At 44.9% G+C, this 5,206-nt stretch overlaps 1 protein-coding gene across 1 annotated transcript in view; it reads right to left on the bottom strand.

Annotated features, from left to right (window-relative positions):
* GPC6 (glypican 6) overlaps positions 1 to 5,206 on the bottom strand; it is a 1,125,082-nt gene that overhangs the window by 99,915 nt on the left and 1,019,961 nt on the right. The gene's annotated exons all lie outside the window — the stretch shown is intronic.

The following is a 5,206-nucleotide window of genomic DNA, read 5'->3' as shown; positions in this document are numbered from 1 at the left end:
GCCTGTGGTCCCAGCTACTTGGGAGGCGGAGGCAGGAGACTCACTTGAGCCCAGGAGTTGGAGATTGCTGTGAGCTGTGAAGCCATGGCACTCTATCCAGGGGGACAACTGGAGGCTCCTATCTCAAAAAAACAAAATGTGTGTGTGTGTGTGTATAGGTAATATTTATAGTACAAAGGGTATACAAATCCAGAGTTTGAAATGAGTGTCATAATGTTATTACTAAAATATCATAACTTGGTTATATAACTCAGGATAGCCACGGTGTCCCATAGGTCACCATAAATAGGAAAAATTAACTTATATTATATTTTATATTTTTAACATTTTTTGTATTTGTATATTAACACAGAAATATTTCATAAATATTTTATAAAATTTTGTAATGAATATTTTAAAATACTTAAAGTCCATTTAACTGCAATCTCCCATTTTCCCTATATATGTATGGTGACCTCTGGGGCACCCTATTTTTTTGAAAGGAATTTCAATGTGCTTCACCCCCAATAGCTTCCCTGTGGGCTAAGAGAGAAAAAGGAATCTGACAATACCTATAAAGGTAGATCTGAGACAAGCTTGGAGCATGAACATACACGGTGAGAACAAATCTTTTCATTAGCCTGTAAATCCCACAAATTCATGACTTCATTTATTAGACAGAAAGAGATTAGCAGTTCCTTCCTGTACATATGATAAGAGCATCGGGGAAAAAGGATTTCATAATTGGGAAAAGGAGTTTCACATCTGAAACAGGGGAGCGCTCATCTTTGGCCTTCAGATACAGAGGGGAGCAAAAAGAATGTTCCAACTTGTACAAGGACAACTTCAGGAAGGGATGGAAGCAACGAATGATTAGGCTGCATAAGAGAAATGTTTAATTGGCATTTCTCACGCTGGGAAGTGCTGGGTGTAATTAGGTGCTTAAAGAATTGACCTTTGGGTTACAAAGGGAACCAGACAGGAAGACAGACAGCTTAGGTCCTCCTGCCTCTGTCACCTGTTTTACCTTTTCATGCGGTTTTACCGAATCCTTCATCTATTCAGCAAATATTTGCTGAACTCTCCCCTTGTGTGAGACTCACTTGGGAGGCTCCAGCATCATTACAGAGTAGCCATCAGTGCCATGGGCTTTGGAATCAGACCCTTCTGCCCTTTGTACCGAGAGACCTCGGTAAGTTACTTGAATTTTCTAAGTCTTGTTTTTTTTATTTGCATAATAGGGAGAAATATCTATTAATAGGTCATCACAAGCATTATTATAAATATTACATAATATAAACCACGTAAATCACTTAGTACAGTCCCTGACTGTATGTGTGGCGGGGAGACGAGTGGGCAGTAAGTACGCTTGTAAGTATCGTTACTTTTCGTAAAGAAGCTGTGGGAATGACTTCTAAGATGAACTGCTTTAGTAAAGTAAATGGCTGTCAAAGGAGAAGTAGCCCATCGTGTCCTGGAGTAAGAAGTCATCTTAACTTGTGAGCTTTACAATTTTCAGGATGTTTGGTCCTCAGTTATAAGCTTCTGCCTTGCTTGTGAAACTCGCCTATTTCTGGTTTTGCAAGTACTGGTCCAGTCTAAGTCTAGAATTCCAGAACTTTCAGTTTGATGAGACTATTCATCAAAGTTTCCAAGGGGCCCTTTAAGGAAAGATAAATCCAACCCTCCAGTTCTTAACCAGAGTGTAGATTTTCGACTCTAGACCATGCAGCATTCCATGCGTGTAGCTTATACAGAAAACGAAACTACATATTTCTAAATTGAAAAGAAAATTCCATTCCCTTGATGAAATAACACCTCTTCTCAGAACATATCTGCTCCACCAGCAAATCCTGTTGGAGTTTCCTGCTAAATTTCTGTAAATTCCAAGCACCTTGGCCTCTCCACCACATTAAAAGCTGGCTGGGCCTTGCCCAGCACCATCTCCCACCCAGATCCTGGCCTCTTTCCTGAAGAGCCTGGCTGCCTCCTTCCCGCCACCTTCTTGTCTCTGTGTCCAGACTATCAGATACATTATTTTGTTTCTAGCTCATTGGACTTTTTTTTGTATTATCGTTTCATAATCCTTTATACTGTATCCTCTCATAAGAGTCCACTCTTATTATGTACAGTATATTATTCCTGGTTTGGATTTTAACATTTCTTACAAAGAAATGTGTCATCTTAAAGTACATTCTTTATTAACGGCAATATTATTACAATGTAGTTGGACAAATTCCACAAAAATGTCTCATCTGCATTCCAGTAATGAAGAGTCCATCAGTACCTTACAGAATTTTTAATAGAATACTTGACTTGAACTATACTTAACAATTAAGCATTTCATACTTAAAAATTGCTAAGAGTAGATTTAAGTGTTCTTGCCACAAAAAAAAGTAGGTGACATGTGATACAATATGTTAATTAACTTGATTTAATCATTTCACAATGTCCATACATTTCAAAACATTACGTTGTATACCATAAATATATACAATTCTGATCTGTTGATTACGAAGTACATTTTAAAAAAGAAAATAGTGAATTCACTTTTTGAAATGAAAAGCATCAAAGGTGGAGGAAGCTATGCAAATCTTCAAGGAACTGACGCTAAACCAGTAAGCGAAGGGGTAAGTAGTGTGGGATAAGATTGCAGGTGGATGGGGCCAGAGGCAGGACTGCAGGTGGATGGGGGCCAGAGACAGGATGAAAGGTGGACGGGGGCCAGAGACAGGACTGCAGGTGGATGGGGGCCAGAGGCAGGACTGCAGGTGGATGGGGGCCAGAGACAGGACTGCAGGTGGATGGGGGCCAGAGACAGGACTGCAGGCGGATGGGGGCCAGAGGCAGGACTGCAGGTGGATGGGGGCCAGGGACAGGACTGCAGGTGGATGTGGGCCAGAGGGAGGAATGCAGGTCATTGGGGACCAGAGGGAGGAATGCAGGTTGTTGGGGGCCAGAGGCAGGATTGCAGGTGGATGGGGGCAGAGCAGGATTGCAGGAGGATGGGGGCCAGAGGGAGGAATGCAGGTCGTTGGGGGCCAGAGGCAGGACTGCAGGTTGTTGGGGGCCAGAGGCAGGATTGCAGGTTGTTGGGGGCCAGAGGCAGGATTGCAGATTGTTGAGGGCCAGAGGTAGGATTGCAGGTAAAGGGGGGCAGAGCATGATTGCAGGTGGATGGGGGCCAGAGGTGGGAATGCAGGTGGATGGGGGCCAGAGGCAGGACTGCAGGTTGTTGGGGGCCAGAGGCAGGACTGCAGGTGAATTGGGGCAGAGCAGGATTGCAGGTGGATGGGGGCCAGATGAAGCAAGACCTTGTGGGGGCTTAGGCTCCATTCTACAGCAAAAGACAAAGGGGGCACATGATATGGTTTATGTTTTAGCAACACTTTGGTTATGGGATGAAGGATGGATCTGAAGGGGTTCAAGAGTGGAAGCCAGGAGACCAAGTAGGAAGCTGTTGCCTTTAGAGCCGAGGTCCCCAGCTCCCAGGCTGCAGATGGGTGCTGGTTCACATAGGAGCAGGTGAGCAGCAGGGAACTTCATCTGTATTTACAGCTGCTGCTCCCAGGGGCTCTGCCTCCTGTCAGATCAGGGGTGGCCTTAGACTCTCAGAGGAGCACAAACCCTTCTGTAAACTGTCCATGCAAGGGATCTAGGTTGCACCTTCCTTATGAGAATCTAACCTTATGATCTGAGGTGGAGCTGAGGACAAAAGCAACACACTTCAGTGCCACTCTCATCACGCCTAGATGGGACCGTCTAGTTGCAGGGGAACAAGCTCAGGGGGCTTGTCTGAGGCTGCATGATGGTGACACGTATAATTATTTCATCATGGGTTACAATGTAATAATGAGAGAAATGACGTGCACAGTAAATGTAATGGGTTTGAATCATCCCCAAACACCCCCCTCCCCCTTTTAGGGAAACCCCAACCCCTGTCCATGGAGCAATTACCTTCCATGAAACTAGTCCATAGTGTCAAAAAGTTTGGAGACCACTGCTTTAGGGGAACAAAGGTTCCTTGGGAAAAACTATCATAAATGCTGGAAACCTCCTATCAAAATATGCCCAGGCACTGGGGGAGGAGAAGCTTCTTTACATCTCCGGGTATTGTCTGACATGAAGTCCTGTTCATTAATTTACACAATTGCATATCTGCTCAGTGTCTGTGTCTCCTATGAGAAAGGAAGCTTCCTGACGGTAGGAACCGTGCCTAGTTCACTGCTGTATCTCAGGTACAGAACAGTCCCTGCCCCATGTGGGCTCTCTGTAAATATTCACCGAATGAACGGACAGCAAATAAAAGAATACTTGACTTCAGCACGGACGCACACACACACCAATGGAAACAAACACCTACTTCTAAGAAGCAGCGACGGTTTCTAACCACAGATACTTTTGTCCGCGTGTTTTTCCTGCCCTGTTCTCCAGAGCTGTTTTGAACATTCGCAACCTTAGCACCTGGTTACTCCAGCGCTGCTGGGATATTTGGCCTCTCAAAACAACATTAATTGGTTTCCAGGCAATAGATTTGAGAGGAATAGATGATTGCTATTTTTTCACAGGAAAGAAAATGGCCTTTCATGGAAACCCCAAGCGTGCTATTTCCCCAACAGGTGACGGTAATTTGGAGCATCCTCCTTCACACAGGCTACCCTGAGCTCATTAAAACCCAGAAATAGGCCTAGCAAACTCTGGACTCATCCATCTCCCAGAGAGAGAAAGGGACCCAGGCCAGATTCTTTCTTACCCTAATGCCTGCCTGCCTGCCAGTTCACTTCGAAAAGCCCAAATTAGTTTGATCCATGCTCAGCCGAGGAGGAGCACACAGGTCTTTCCGCTTTGCGATGTTTCCACATCGTCCACCCCCTCTCCTTTCATTGTATTTGAAGTCTTTTTCACAAATGATTTGAAAAATGGAAGAAGGCCCGTCACGCAACTCTTTGCCTGATAGATTTTAGTGCAACTGACTTTCAATTAAAATGCAATCACTCAGTCACCAGCTTTAAAGGCTGATAGGGACTTAGTTCATGTTTTGAGACAGGGAGCCTAGAAAAGAGGAGAGAAGGGCATCGTGCAGCGACTGTGCAGTCATCACGCAGTGTGGGAGAGAAGGGTTAATGAAGGACCAGGCTGGAGCCCCTGCAAACTTCTCACTCTTGCTGAGGGGCAGGTCCCGTTTATCTTCAGCTGGGCGGAGACAGATGGAACTTGCGCACCTGGC

The sequence above is a fragment of the Otolemur garnettii genome, unplaced genomic scaffold (assembly GCF_000181295.1).
Source record: "Otolemur garnettii isolate 467f Iridium unplaced genomic scaffold, OtoGar3 scaffold00034, whole genome shotgun sequence".
Lineage (NCBI taxonomy): Eukaryota > Metazoa > Chordata > Mammalia > Primates > Galagidae > Otolemur > Otolemur garnettii.
This window is presented reverse-complemented; position numbering and strand designations above follow the sequence as displayed.